At 45.6% G+C, this 16,355-nt stretch overlaps 1 protein-coding gene across 6 annotated transcripts in view; it reads right to left on the reverse strand.

The window, feature by feature from the left end:
- TSNARE1 (t-SNARE domain containing 1) overlaps positions 1–16,355 on the reverse strand; it is a 462,499-nt gene that overhangs the window by 416,473 nt on the left and 29,671 nt on the right. The window lies entirely within an intron of this gene.

Consider the following 16,355-nt stretch of genomic DNA (forward strand, 5'->3'; position numbering starts at 1 on the left):
GTTTTAGGTAGCAGGGCCACAAAGATGGCTCCTGTGAGGAAGCTGCTGGAAGCTTCCCACCATGTCCAGCAGAGCCAATCCCTGATGGCTCTGAAGATGGACATGCTGCTGGCCAAAACTGGGCCAATGAGAGAGGTTGGTTACACCTTTGTGATGACAGATTTAAGAAGAAAATCAAAACAAAGTCACAGGATTTTGGATTCTAGTCAGAGAAGAGGAGGAGGTGAGAACATGTGAGGCAAACCAACATGGAGACACCAAGGTCAGTGGAGAAGGAGGGGCAGGAGGTGCTCCAGGCGCCGGAGCCGAGGTGCCTCTGCAGGCCGTGGTGCAGCCCATGGTGAAGCAGCTGTGCCCCTGCAGCCCCTGGGTCCATGGGGGATGCAGAGATCCACCCACAGCCCGTGGGGATCCCCGGGGGATGCAGAGATCCACCCGCAGCCCCTGGGGATCCACGGGGGATGCAGAGATCCACCCACAGCCCCTGGGATCCACGGGGATGCAGAGATCCACCCACAGCCCGTGGGGATCCCCGGGGGATGCAGAGATCCACCCGCAGCCCCTGGGGATCCACGGGGAATGCAGAGATCCACCCACAGCCCGTGGGGGAGGTGTCCGTGCCGGAGCGGGTGGATGCCTGGAGGAGGCTGTGATCCAGTGGGAGACCCGGTGGAGAGAGAGGGCCCTGCTCCCAGGCTGGAGCAGCCTGTCCTTGGAGCACTGGACCCCATGGAAAGAGAGAGCCACGGCACAGCAGTTTTGGGAGGGCTGTGTGCCCATGGGAGGGGCTCAGGCTGCAGCAGGGGCGGTGTGGCTGCTGCTCCTGAGAGCGGACCCACGCTGGAGAAGTTCACGGAGAACTGCCTCCCATGGGAGGGACCCCACAGCCTCACAGGGGAGGACTCCTCTCCCGGAGCAGCAGAAGGAAATCTCGGTGATGGACTGACCAGACCCCCATGCCCTGTCTCCCTGCGCTGTCGGTGGGAAGGAGGGAGGGCTGGGGGGTGGAAGGTGTTCTAAGGGCTTATTTTACTTCTCATTATTCTCCTCTGATTCTGTTAGTAATAAATTCACGTCACAACTGAAGTTGAGCCTGTTTCGCCCTTGACATGTTTCTCCTGGTCCTTATCTCACTCATGAAGCATTCCTTATTTTTTTTCCTTTTCCCTCCTCTGCCCAGCAGGAGAGGGTGAGCAAGTGGCTCTCGTGGGTGCCTGGCATTGGGCCAGTGTCAAACCATGCCATCCATATAAGTGAAGATAAAGCATTCCCTCCCCAGGCTCATCAACAAAAACTTCCATAAACCAGCTCTCTCTTTTCGCAACTCAGTCAAAAAGAGAGTGAAACTCCTATAAAATGGAAGTCATGGAAAAAAAGAAAAATGTTCTCAAGGGCAAAATTTTATTTGCATCTGCCTGAGCCCCATCATTCCACGTTCAGGTGGCCTTCTCCTGAAGAGATGCTCTTACCAGCTGCTTCCCAAGTCCTGCTCTCCTGGGCACACAAGACTTTCTTCTAATCTGGAAGAAAAAGCAAGACAACTGATAAATACTGGGAAAAAAACTATTTCACTGTCATTGTTAAGTACATGGTGACCATCAGCACTAGGAGCTCTGGTATCCTGACACAACCTGCAGTCTCTGAGCTGGGCTGTAGGAACAGGTACAAAAAGAGCTGTTGGTTCCTCAAAACATAACTGCTGAGCATGGGAAACAGCACGTCCTTTTCAACAGAAAAGTTGATATAAATCTTTAAAATTGCTAGAAGGTTTTAATATTTCCAGATTAGCAATGGTACAAAAGGAGGGGGTTGTAATTGTTTGCAGGATGGCTGCAGAAATAATAAATAGCAAATAAAAACCTTCAATAGAAAAGGAGAAGCACTTGTTTACGTGTCCAGTCTTCTTTAAGATCCCAAACCTGCTGTGGGAGGAACACCCTGGCTACAATCCAGTTAAGCACTTTGTTGTGTCAGATTTGAGAGAACAGTTGGAGAACCCTGCTGAATCAAGGTCTTGGCATTTCCCACCAGCCGCTTGTTTCTCTCTCCTGCTGGCCTTCAAACACGTACACACGCTCCTACCTTCCAAGAATTTCCCATTTTAGTTTTTATTCTAGAAACAACACCTCTTGGCTACAAAAGCAGCCGATTCTGCTGCCACGAAAAAGCAACCCCAAGAGGCAGGTCCTGCATTAGACGAGCACCAGGCAGCTCTCAAGAGCTCACAAAAGGCCTTTTAATTAATATGCCTACTTGCTTTGCTCAGTTAACACCAGCAAGGAAGCCCTTCACACACTGCCTTCAGCTCTGGTCACTGTGGGCTGAACACTTAAAAAATCATTTTACATTAATAAACACTTCCTATATGAATGCTGTATACTTCCTACATACATGCTCTACACAGAAAGCTCAGTAAAAAAAAAAATAAATAAAAAGGATGCAATTTCCCCAGAGAGAAAAATTCAGAGATAAAATTGGAGCAATGATTTATATCTGCCCAGAGCAGCAGAGCAGCAATCCCAGCCCTTGGTGACCTCTGTGCAAACACACCAAGCCAATTACACAGTGACAGAAGATTTTCCCCTCCTGGAGCAGCAGCTTCTTGTTGCTCAGAGTGAGAAACATCAGAAGGCAGTGCAACAAGTGAGTGTGTGTTACTGAGCAGGCTGGGGACAACCAGCCTCGAGGTTTAATCAAGATTTGGATCCAATTGTGTGAGGGGTTTTGTAAACATTGATCTTATTGAGTTGTTACATCTGGAGGATGTAATTCCCAACGACCTGCTCGTTTAACCTATGGAAATCACCACGGGGCAACTCAGCTAAGTCCTCCCACTCCATCCTCTCTTGTTTGCCAGGGTCTTTATTAGCAGATGAGTGCTAATCCACCTCATCCTTCAGCATCCTACACTTGGGACATGCCCAGCAGCACTTCCATGTCCTTTGGCAAGATAGAACTAACAAGGAAAACACAAACTTTTAAAGCCACCAGTCATAGCTGACAGCTGACAGAAGAAATGCTCTCATCTTCCTAGAGTGACAGAATAATTTAGGTTAGAAAATACCTTTCAGATCCATTAGTCCAACTACTAAGTACTGCCAAGACCACCACTAACCCATGTCCCCAAGTGCCACATCCACACATCTTTGAATACCTCCAGGATTGGTGACTCAACCTTGTCCCTGGGTAGCCTTCTCCAATTCTTGAAAAAAACCTTTCAGTGAGGAAATTTTTCCTAATATCAAATTTAAACCCCCCTGGTGCAAACTGAGGCAGTTTCCTCTTGTCCTGTCACCTGCTGCTTGGGAAGAGTGGGCAGGACATGGTGATGTGCAGCCTCCCCGTGCCCTTGTTCTGCCCAGGACATCCCAGTTCCAGCTTCTTGCTGAGCCACATCATCACTGCTCTGGTTATAAGGATTATTTTTCTGCTGGACATCACAGAGCCCCTTTCCTTCACCCTGTTTCTTTAGAAAGAAAACCAAACAACAGGGGCTGAGAGCTGGGAATTTGTGACTTCACAGCCATTCTTTTCTGCTCCAGGAAAAAAAAAAATTAGGAACAGTATGATGAGGAGCATGTAAGAGGTGAGTTTAGGTCTGGACTTCAACCATCACAGGCTCACTATCCCTGTTTACTGCAGGATATTGCTAAGAGTAGCTAAACCCCAGATGACTCCAGCAGGAGAAAGAAATACAGCAGCAGGCACTTCAGGAGATCCAAATTCAGCTCATCCTACCAGTGCCCACAAGAACACTGTAATTCCAGATCCCATCTGCTCCCCAAAAGGGGAAGTTACCCCTCCTCCTGACACGTTTACAATGGGGAAACCACCTCAACTCCCCAGCTGGTGCTTTGAGTCCTCCCCAATCTGCTCCACCTATGCTGTGCACTCCATCATCTGCTTGGAACTGAGATGGGAGCATCCTTTTTTTTAACACCCCAAACAAATGCACCAGCTTAATGATTATACTTTGGGCTTTTTGGGGGGTTTTGCCTATTTTCGTCTTTGTCTGAAGCATTCAACCATGGGACAAAATGATTTCTGCCTGCACTGAGAGAGGAAATGCTCCTGACTGTTTAGGTGAGATTAATTTCAGGATTGTGGCCAGGCTGAGGAAATTGGTGGCAGAAATCCTTCATAGCTGGATAATGAGGTTGAGGCTTTATGAGTAATTCTTCTGAGTTATGCGCCCAGCACCTTGGGTGTGGGTGACACATTCCTTCCTCTCCTCCCTTTTTGAATGGGAAATGTCATCCAAGCACACAAACACAATATTTATTTAAAAAAAAATAAAAATAGCAACACCACAATTCATGAGGTGGAGGCACAGATTGCATCTCACTTGTAAAATGTCCAATCAACTGCTATCTAGAGGAATTTCCTGGCTGGGTTCTCCAGGAACGTCCTCAAATTCCATCACAACCACAATGTACCCAAAATCCCCAAAATCTAAAGAGCCTCTGGGGTGGAAACCAGGACAGTACCAAGCTAAATCAACAAAAACACTCCCCTGAACACCTCTGCTGTACCAATGCTTTAGATATGGAGAGATGAATCCAGGCTTCCTCACTCTCTGCTGCTGAGCCACCTAGCATCCATACCCATGGTCCCGCACACGCTGTCCATGCTGATGCCACATTCCTCCTCCCAGCCCAAATTGGCATCACTGGATTGCAACCAGCTCCTCCTTTTTGAGCAAGCAAAGGCTTTCACAAGGAGGTTACCTGAAGTTTTAATGCTGCCAGAGTTCAGCTGCAAGGAAACTGGAGAGGAGAAAGAGCAGCCTTTTAGTGGAGATGCCTCTGCTCCAGCAGAAGCCATCACCTTTCATTACTCAGCTGCCTTTTTGGGAATTCTCCACGCCTTCCCCTCTGCCATGCCCAGGCACTAGACATGGAGATAGCTAATGACAGTTCCTGGTGGCATGACATCCACCCTGCTTCTCCTGGAGGATAAATGAGCAGATGGGACCAGCGGAAGATGGCTGAACTGGAGAGCTGGACAACTGGAGTCCTTCCAATCCAGTAACTCCAGCCCAAAAGACTGAGGATGCAAAGATCCTTCGGGGTCAGAACATTTCTCCTAGGGATAGGAAGAGGTCAAGGAACACATGCAGGTGGTTACTGACAGGCTGTACAGACTAACTCATGTCTGCGTGGTTTGTTTTATTGTTCCCCAAATTCCTGCTTTGCTTGCTTATTCCCCAGCCAATCCACTGCACTATTCCAGCAAAATAAGCACAATCCTGAAAAGTTTGGAAATTAATATGATGGGCTTGCGAGCATCTTCCATCATGCAGAACTAAAATTAAAATGTACACCCGCCCTCGCCTCACTCCCTGAAATCCATCAGGCAGAAACTTCCCTGTGTCACGTCAAGAGACTCCGACAGCTGAAGGAGCTAATGGGAAACTGCACTTCCAGCTGCTCCCAGGCTTCAGAGCAGGGCTCCAGCCCCAACACCACGTCTGTTCCAGCAGACCAGCCCCTGCCTGAGACAAACAAGTTTCCTCCAATTCAAATGGATATGAGATAAACAGAAGAATAGTGGTTTCCAGACATTTTGGAGAAGGAAAAGGCAGCCACATGGTTTTCTCCGGAAAAAATTGCTGAAGAGCTCATGCATGTTCTGGCTGTGCCATCACACTGACATGAGAGAAGTAAAAAATAGAAACCAGAAGAAAACTGATTCAATATCTGCAAAAACCTCAGGGGACAGGTGGGAGCAAACACAAAGTTCAGGGGCAGCAACACAATGACACCTCACGAGGCTGGGCATCCCTAAGGAGAAAAAGCTCCTGAGAATCACAGAATGGCTTTGGCTGCAATGGGAGCTTAAAGATCATCTCGTTCCAAGCCCCTGCATGGGCAGGGACACCAGACCAGGTTGCTTCAAGCCTCATCCAACCTGGCCTTGAACATTTCCAGGGATGGGGCAGCCACAGCTTCCCTGGGCAACCTGTGCCAGGGCCTCAGAACCCTCACAGGGAAGAATTTCTTCTCAAGATCTTATATAAACATGCCCTCCTTTCAGTCTGAAGCCATTCCCTCTTGTTATACCCCTCCATGCCATTGTCCAAAGTCCCTCTTCAGCTCTCTTGAAACCCCTTTAGGCAACTGGAAGGGGCTCTCAGCTTTCCCTGGAGCCTTCTTGTCTCCAGGCTGAACAACCCCAACTCTCTCAGCCTGTCTCCATAGCTCCAGCCCTGTGATCAGCTTAGTGGCCCTCCACCTGAACCACCTGGGCAAACATCTCCACCCTCAATGCAATATCAACAGAAAGGTTTGGGACAAAGATGTAACACTGCACTACCAGACCAGGGCAAACCTGATAGCTGAGCTACAGCTTGTATAAGGACTCTGCAACTCCAGCTCAGATGAGCAGTTCTATCAGAGGGAACACTGGAACAGACACTGACTCACACCCCTGAAATCATTGTGAAAACCCTATTCAGCAGCAAGGCACAAGTATGGCAAGACAAGACATTCAAGGTCTTGCTGCAAACCCTGACTGATATTCTTTTTGCTCATGCACGTGGCTGATAGTTCCTTCACGGCTCATCACACCATCAGGACCACAGCAAGAAAACTGACACCCTCTCAGACACCTTTTGGGACAGCAAACACAGCTGCCTGCACTTGATGGCTATTTTGGGTTTGAAATTGAGATGCAAATTGCTGCCAAAACAACCACCACGGGTGAGCTGTTGCTTTTTCTCTTGAAATGAAGAGACATTTTCCATTTCTTCCCTCCCATTCCTTTACTGATTTTACCATATTTCTTAGAGAAGGAAACAGCAACTGCATGACTCAGAGGGAGTATCATCTTCTACCCATCACAGAAATGCTCATGTGCACAAAAGGAGCTGGGTGACACACGGTCTTTTGTCCCAGGCCATGGGTATCAGACTGGCAGAGCTCTGTAATGTGCCCAGGAGAAAACACAGGCAAAAGAAGAAGAGCAGAACCAAGAGTCAGAGGCTAAATTTGCAGGCCCGTGACAAATAAAAAGAGGTTTCCTCCAAGGAGCCACCAAGCCAAACATGAAAGTCCTCATCCCATGTGCAGAGGAGGTCACAAGAGGAGAAATCTACAACTTTCTGCATGGAAGAGGCTGTGTGGGATCAGGTCAGGATGATCAATGTGGTCAAGGGATAAAAACCATGCCCAGGAGCAAAGTGAAAGCAACAGCCCTCAGCGATACCCACAGTATCTCATTACTATGCTGACTCGCCTTCTGCACATGCTTTAACATTTTGGAACACAGCTCCAGAAAACATTGTGATTGACTGGAATGTATTTTCCATTGTCTCCACTTTTACTGCATTTTTATTGTTGTGCCCAAATATCCAATTGTTGAAAAGAGGGAGGGAGGGGTTGGTAGGGCACATGAAGAAGCACCAGGAGAAAATGGTTCCTTTGAGGCAGGAAGAGAGGTCTGAAAACAGCCTCTTGCACTGCAACAAGTCTTACCATAGGAACAAGAATGTGATCCCCTGCAAAACTGCAAAATTCACTTGATGGTGTGCAGATATTTACAGCCCCCAGGGCTGTTTTCACAGCTATGATTCCTCCTTATCCCTAATACAGCTGACAGCAACACGTGTAGGATCTGGAGATTCAGTGCAGGGGAAGACAACTCACAAAGGCATCAAGGCATCAGTGCCTTTCAGCAGGGCCTTCAGAGTCAGTTATCTGAGGCTTTAGACTTCACTGGCGGCATTTATGAGTTTAAAAATGCATATAAGGCTTCAACATCCTCTCCCAGCCGCTCTCTTTAGGATGCAAATGCAGTTTAATGCAATTATGCAGGACAGAAAGCCCAGACATTCTACAGGATCAACTGCATTCCAGTTGTCAGGGAAAATAAAGAGACACCAGCTCAACAGGCAGGCTGGACAAAAGCCTGTTGTCATCTCTGCATGATTTTCAGATCAGCACAGGACTGTGCAAGGAGGAAGAGCCCTTTTCTAAAAGGCATCAAGCCCTGCTACAGCTCTACATGGGGGAAAAAAATTGCCAAAAAATAATCAAGTAATCCTATATTTGTTAGCAAGAAAATACAAATTAAGAAGTACAGATACACTCCATTAGAAAAAATCTCATCTTTAAAACTGGGAGAAAACAAAACTCCAAGAAAGTTGCCAGGGCACATTGCTCCATTTAGGGATGTAAATAAAGCAGGGAAGGAGTAAATGAAGGAAGGCAAGTTTAGACTGGGTGTTAGGGAAGAAATTCTTTACTATACAGGTGGTGAGGCCCTGGCTTTGGTTGCTCAGAAAAGTTGTGGATTCACCATCCCTGGAGATTGAAGACCAGGTTGGATGGGGCTTGAAGCAACCTGGTCCAGTGAAAGGCATCCCTGCCCATGGCAGTAGCGTCAGAATAAGATGATCCTTAAGGTCCCTTCCAACCCAAACCATTCCATGATTCTGTGATTCTCTGTGTTATCTGAAATTCCCAACATCAGGACAGAAAAGAGAGAGGAGAGAGAAAAGGAGAAAGCTCTCAGTGTGAGGCTTCTGGAAGCCCAAGGCATTTATTTCCATTGCTCAGGTTTCAGAACCGAGAAGCTGACAAAGTGTCTGGAGGTACCTTGAAACATTTCCCATCATGACTGCTCTTTGCAAAGGAGAAGCAGCTTGAAATTGGCAGGAAGTAGGTATTTCTACATAATTTGTCATCTTTCACAGAAAAATCAATCATCCCTAATTCTAGGTATTTCCTTTTTTTCTATCAAAAGACGTAAATAAAGCATTTCTGTTATTGCAGATTGCAATTAAAAAAAAATTTAAAAAAAATTTAAAAAAAACAGATTTATTAATTAAATCTTCTGGAGCATCTCATCTATGAAGACAGAATGAGAGAGTTCATGTTGTCCAGCCTGGAGAAGAGAAGGATCCAGGCACACCTTAGAGCACCCTTTCAGTCCTAGAGGAGCTCCAAGAGAGCTGGAGAGAGACTCTGGACAAGGACCTGGGGTGACAGGACAAGGGGCAATGGCTTTCAGCTAAAAGCAGAAGGATTTGGATTAGATATTGGGAAGAAATTCTTTACCATGAGGATGCTGAGGCCCTGGCACAGGTTGCCCAGAGAAGTTGTGGCTGCCTTATCCCTGGAAGTGTCCAAGGCCCCATTGGACATGGCTTGGAGCAACCTGGTCTAGTGGAAGGTGTCCCTGCCCTGCCCTGTCCTGTCCCTTCCAAACCAAACCATTCTGTGACTCTGTTAATGATTTTTGGATCTAATCCTGAACTCCCCAGTGACTCTAGAGGACCTTCAGGTGGCAACAGAAACACTGACAATACATTTCTAGGAGAAATTAGAGAGATCTTAACTTGTGCTTCTCTTTCTAAACAACGAGGATCAGGAGGCTCTCAGAAATCATCAGTTTGGCTGCTCTATCACTGCAAGAAGAAGTGAGATGGAAAACCACCTGAGGACAGGTACAAGGTGCCAGGTGCTGTGTTTGCACACCTGACATGCTGAAGGTGCTTGGGCCACTCCCACATCCCTGTGCCTCCATCTCCCACCCTAAATCTTGCACCATACCACTGACCTTTGGGAAGTGCTTTGAGACTTCTGGGTCTGTTACACAAACTCAGGTGTTACCACCTCGAGTCCAGGTAATCCGACACAAATCACTGCAGAGAAATAATGGTGTGGCCTCTCTGAAAATAGACAGAAATCCCCACCAAAAACATCTAAGTCGTCATGATAGAAAAATAAATCTGGGCAGATTGTTGCTCGCATTGTGTGAATCATCATGTTGTTATAGCAACTTCATATCTGCACCCAATCTGAAAACCAAGCACAGCTGAAATAATGTAACAGCATTAAGTTAAAATGATATATAACAAGACAAAAATGGATCGGCTCGATCTCCGAGGAGCACCCACACTTCTTTCTCACCCTCTTCCCTCCCTTTGAAAACATTGCTTTGCTGTATTTAAACAATAAAATTTAAAAAAAAAAAAAAACCACCAGACTTGGAGCTCATGAAGAAGAGGAGCACTAATGGGCTTTTGAATTCAAGGAGAATCTCCAAAATGAAAAATCATAGAATCATGGAATCACAGAATCATTTAGGTTGGAAAGGACCTTAAAGATCATTTTGCTCCAACGCCTCTGCCATGAGAAGGGACATTTTTCACCACCTTTAAATAAAAACAAGTGCAATTGCTAATTATAACCACCAGACCCAGCCAACTGCCCCTATTATTCCCATGTACTCCAAAATTCATGAATTGAATGAATTACATAAATTTTATAAATTTTTTATCTTTTTAATTTTTTTTTTTTTAATTCATGCAGTGCAGGAATTATATAAATATATGTGCACACTGTGTCCTGCTCTGTTCAGGAGTCCTGAGCAGAGATTCCAGCCTGACCACAACATGTAGAAGCAAGAAAAGGGATGCAGAAGTTCTAGTTTTCAAACTGCAGGTCTGTATGGTTATGTTATTGCTGGAGAAAAAATGAAAAGCGTCACCAAGGTTCTTTCCATCGGAACAGCAAAGGAAGAAAGGTAAATAAACAGAATTGTTTCAGGGACTTGGCAGGAAAGTACAGCTCCTCTGCAAGGCAAAGGGAGCCCACCAACCTCCAAAACACTGCAGGTGCCTTGAAAGACAGCACTGTGCTCCAATTAGTGCCAAGAATGACCAGAAAGCACCACGGGGCACTGAACTGCTCCTCTCCCCATGCAATGCTGCCAGCAACAAGGTTTGAAGGAGAAAGAAGGGAAATGGAAAAGGAAGAAGCTCGGGAGATTTGCAAATTTTGCTCTTGATGTTTCAAGCAAATTAAGACCAAATAAACCCCAAAATAGAAAAAGCAACCCACAAACCCACAGCTCTAGTCCCAACAAAGGCCTATTAGTCTTAACAACAGCACAAAAATGACTCAATTAATTAAAAGCAAATAAAAAGAAGCAGCCTAACTTATTCTTTCAGAGTTCAAGACAGCAAAAGCACCAGTCTGCCCCAGACAGAACTGTATTTTTTCTTTTCTTCTTTTTCTTAAATGCATTTATTCATTAAGGCTTCCTCGTAGGCTGTGTAATGAGTCACTGCTTGCTTCTCTATGAAGTGCAAAGGGATGGAGAGGAATAGGATTTAAATGGAGGATGGAGACACTCACAAAGCCTGTTAGAAAAGCTTGAAAAGCTTTTGAAGGAATCACAGATAAAGTGAGGCAACTCCTCACACGGACCCCAAACCCTCTTCTCTACCACCAGACCTTTCCCAGGGTCGAAGCCTGACTGTCTCCTCGCTTACAGCCAGCACAGAAAACCACCCCCTCTCCTCCACGGAGCTTTCTTCCTCCCCAGAAGAGCTTGGGATGAGAAATCCAGAGCTCAAGCAGGAAGCAGGAGCAGTGCTGCTCCTCCCATGGACGCGGTGGCCCGCAAGTGTGGATGTGGCTATCTCTGCACCAGGGAAATATGAGCAGGGGGGGGATCACATCAGCTGGTATCATCAACAGCACCAGGATTTTTATGGCTTTTACCCTGGCAGCCAGAGAAGCCCCAGCAGCCTCCAGCTCAGAGTGAGCCACACATGTCCAACTATTCCACAGTTGTTTTTCCAAGAATCGCAGAAACACAGAAGGGTTTCTGTTGGAAGGGACCTTAAAGATCATCTGGTTCCAACTCTCTTGTCATGGGCAGGACACCTTTCACTAGAGCGGGTTGCTCCAAGCCCCACCCAACCTGGATTTCCAGTGGGGAGGAAGAGTCTGTCCAATCCATCAGATGAGTAACACCAAGCTCAGTGAAGACAAACTCTCCCGTCATCAGCCTTATCTCAGACTAGATCTGGAATATGCTGATTTGGTCCCCCAATTACTGTCAGGAGTTTCCCCAGACTCTCCAGGTCCTTTGCGTCCTCCCACCACAAGTTTTGAGGAAGCAAAGCCAGCATGGAGATGTGACACAAGTCTGCAAAGTGGCTGAACAACACGAAGGGCACACGTGTCACTGCAATAAATACAAATCTCAAGAAAAGCACAACCTGAGCCCAAACCCACTGCTGTCCAGCAAGGACTCCCATCTTGTCCATGTGTAGAAGTAGAAAAAACGTGAAATAGATACTAGGACAAAATAAATATTAGGGAAGAAATTCTAAGAAATTCCTCCCTGTGAGGGTGGTGAGGCCCTGGCAGTGCTTGCCCAGAGAAGCTGTGGCTGCCCCATCCCTAAATGTGTCCAAACCAGGTTGGATGGGGCTTGGAGCAACCTGGGATAGTGGAAGGTGTCCCTGCCCATGGCAGCAGTTAGAATGAGGTGATCTTTAAGGTCCCTTCCAACCCAAATCATTCTCTGATTCTATTTTTCTGTGAATATTGCTCTGGTGACACCCACGATCATGTGCAATTCCCCATGGTAGAGATCTTCTGCCTTCCCTAGAGTGGTGTCTCTCACTTCTCTAACATTTATTCTATCTGAGAAAAAGAAAAATTAAACCAGAAAAAAAAAATAAACAAAAGCCAAACTTGAAAGTGACAAAAAGCCCCCACAGAATCCAAAATAAATTTAAGAACCTCCTAAATACAGAATCTAGGGGAACTTTTTGTTGCCACCTAGACCCCTTCCAAAGGGTTCACATGCCAATCTAATAATAAAGCTGTCATATGGGGTGAAGTGATTTTAGCTTTCAAGCTGAAGGTTGCTATGGGAGGCTGTTCCCAGCAGCAGCGCTGCACAGCATTTGTAAAAGCCCTTTCCAGCATCAGACTTTTGATTTTTGAGTAGGAAAAAATTCACTACTTTTGTTTTTAAGAAGTCCCATAAAAAGCAGCAGTGCTGGAGAAAAATGTAGAGAAAAGAAGTGAAATAAAAAATGGGGCTGTAATTCAGATGCCTGTAGAAATGTGGATGCACTAAAATCCCAAAGCTAAAGCACCAGGAAAACCTAATTTTTTTCAAATCGGTGCACATCAGCTGAGTTGCTGCATTTGCCAACACCAGGTTTGCTGGGATGTGGCGGAAGTTAAAGACAATCAGATGATCCCAGGTGCTGTATGAACGAGGTGCAGAAATGGGAACAGTTATCGCAGTGCCTCTGCTGAGGGCTTCTCCTGTGCACTGAGATCTTGACTCAGATAAAAATGAGGCATCACTTCACAACAGGTTGAGGAAGTTTACCCAGCTTTTTAGTAATAAAAAAAAAAAAAATAATATATACAGGGATTTGTGCAAGGAATGAAATATTATGTGTGTGTATATATATACACACACACACAGAGTTATGTAAAGCTGGTCAAACACAAATGACTCTCTTAAAACTAACAAACAAGTAAATACAGAAGATATTTTCCACAGCAATCTGTAAGATTTAGGAGACTGTTACAACCTGCAGGATTTACAGAGGAAACACAGTAAGAAGGAGGATTTAACACAAGGATAGAGCCCTGAAGCAGCAGGAGGAGATGCAGTCGCTTTTTACCTTTACACAATGAGGTGAAGACTCTGAGTTATAAAAGGCTTTCAATTCATGTTGCCAAAGTCTCCAGTCATTAAGAACCTTAAATCCTTGCAGGTTAAGTAGAGTTGGTAGATGAGATCTGTGGATGGGGATGAATATCTAGAGAGCAAACACATCCCAACTGTAGATGTGAGAGCACAGGAGAGCACACAGCCAGCTCCCTGCCCATACCCAGGATATGGAGAATGGTGACGATCAAGATCATTCAGTTCCAATCCCTGCCATGGGCAGGGACACCTTCCACTATCCCAGGTTGCTCCAAGCCCCGTCCAACCTGGCCTTGGACACTGCCAGGGATGGGGCAGCCACAGCTTCTCTGGGAAACCTGTGCCAGGGCCTCACCACCCTCACCAGGAAGAATTTCTTCCCGATATCCCATCTAAGTCTGCCCTCTGTCAGTTTAAAGCCATTCCCTCTTGCCCTGTCACTCTATCCCTTGTCCAAAGTCCCTCTCCAGCTCTCTTGGAGCCCCTTTAGGCTCTGGAATGGACTCTAAGGTCTCCCTGGAGCTTTCTTTTCTCCAGGCTGAATTCAATTATTTTTTGCCTCAAGTCTTCAGTGGGAAGTGCTACAGTGACACCACTGAGATGTTCCTTCTTCATCAAGAGCCAGGAGGCAAGAAACCCTATAGACAGATTCCAAGCAGAAATTTCTGTGATGTCAAAGGTTTCGGACCCAATGTAAACTCTGATGGAAGCTACACACAGGTGAAATCTTAAAACAAAAGAAGAAAAACTGATTTGAGTCTAATGTTCAGATAAGCAACTGAGATGCTGCAGCAGAGAGATTTCCCAAGCACAGATCCAGCTTGGGCCCTGCACCCCATTGATTTCACAGTTTCTGTGTCTGAGACAAAATATCAACAAGGAACGGAGAATCTTTTGTGAACAAAAGCTTTTACCAGAACATACAAATAACCCAAACAGAACCCCTGACCAACAAGTCAGAATTTGTTTAAATGTCCAAACTCCAAACATCAGAAGCCCATGGTACCAAAACAAGAGCCATCACTGAGATGCACTGACTGCAGTGGCACTTCCAGGCACACATCATTCAATTAAAGTTATTACATTAATTTTGGTTTTTTGCTCAAACAGGACCAAATTATTGCAGAAGACCTCACTATCAGCCCAAGGCTTTGAAACGCAGCCAGCCCACCACCACCCACCCACCCTCCACATCCCCAAAACGCCTCCTTCCCCAGCACTCTGCTAATAAACTCAGGGATGTCCTTCCCAGAGGTCTCAACGCCTTGTCAGCAGAAATTCAAATCAATCCAGCCCTGGAAGCAGCTGCAGCAAATAGCTCAATCACGTTCATCATTTTAACTTATCCTATTTATGAATCAGGTCAAGCTTGAAATCTCCATTTACATTATCAGCCTTCATGATATTAAGATAATCATGCAGAGGACTGATCAAAGGTTCCTCGTAACTTTGGAGTGCAGGAATTACCATACAATAACACTTTATCTACTCCACTGTCCTTTGTGACTGTCAAGAATACTTTCTTCCCTAGAAAATAGGACAAGGAACAACATGCTGAACAAGAAGGCGCTGCCAATACTAAATCTAAGAGTAACAGGACAGTGGGTACTATACACGCATCTCAAAAAAAACCACGAAGATCACCATTTTTTAAAACAGAACAGGTTGGGCAGGGCTTTGAGTAACCTGGTCCTGCCCCTGCCCATGACAGGGGGTTGGAACTGGATGGTCTTGAAGGTCCCTTCCAACCCAAACCATTCTGGGATCCCAATATCTGCTGAAAGTCTCTGAGAAAAACAGAGATCTTCAAGCTGCCTTGAATTACCTTTATTTTACCTCGCCTGTATGAAAGGACACTTTGATTTTTCCAGACTAATACTGAAAATCACCTGAAATGGTTCTCTAAGGGGCCTCAATTTCTCTCAGCCCTGCTTTGATGGGAAGATGAATCCTGCAGCCTCCTGACACCCAGAAATACTCTGCCAATGCTCTTAAAGCCCATTCTCTGTTGTCCCTCCTGCAGCTGCAGCACCTGCACAGCATCACCAGGTCACTGCTGCAGATCTGACAACAACCACCAAAACATAAGAAAAAAGCAATTCCCATCTTCTCAAGGAACTTTCATTCTGCTGTTCACCTCGAACTCGCTGTTTTTCTCCCTACAACAAATAAAATGTAGTATCATTCTGCTATTTTTGTGAAGAGATGTTTTATCCAGAGTTTGGGCAAAGGGAAACAATCTCTAACCTGATTTTAAGATTATTTAAAGAGGGTAAAAAAAATAGAAGGACATACACTTGTAAAATAGTCTTATGTGGGGAAAAAATACAGGAATACTTTGTTGGAAGTGCTTCACTTCTGATACCAGCTATTAAGAATGTAGATATAATCCTTTATTTATCTCATTTGCAGCAAGAAAACTCTACACACAGAGAAAGAAAAATCACATGGGATATAATCCAACAACAAGCTCCCCCATTAACTCGAGAACGATGTTCTATTGAATATTTCAAGCGTGATTACACTGTAACAAAATGGCACCATGCCACCAAGTCCTGTAAATTATTTTCTCTCAATACTTCCCTTCCTTGCAAAGATACCAGGAGGCTGGATAAAAAAAAGTTCTCCTGGATCAAAATAAAAGGCACAGAAGAAACAAGGAGGATCCTTCAAGTGACCATCCCAACGTTTGTCCCAAAGTGGAAAGATGACCTTAGCAGTTGGTGTTGCACCTTCTAGGCAGGATCTGGGCTGGGAACTATTGTCCCAAGGGGTTATTTTCTGCAAAGGAATTAAATACACAGGATGTAAAATGATGGCAACCTGCTCCAAGTCACAATTTTGTACGCAGTTAATGTTTCTGCTTCAATTTTAGGGCT

The sequence above is a fragment of the Corvus kubaryi genome, unplaced genomic scaffold (assembly GCF_017639235.1).
Source record: "Corvus kubaryi isolate FWS band 111438036 unplaced genomic scaffold, C.kubaryi_AGA036_p1.0 37385, whole genome shotgun sequence".
Taxonomy (NCBI): Eukaryota; Metazoa; Chordata; class Aves; order Passeriformes; family Corvidae; genus Corvus; species Corvus kubaryi.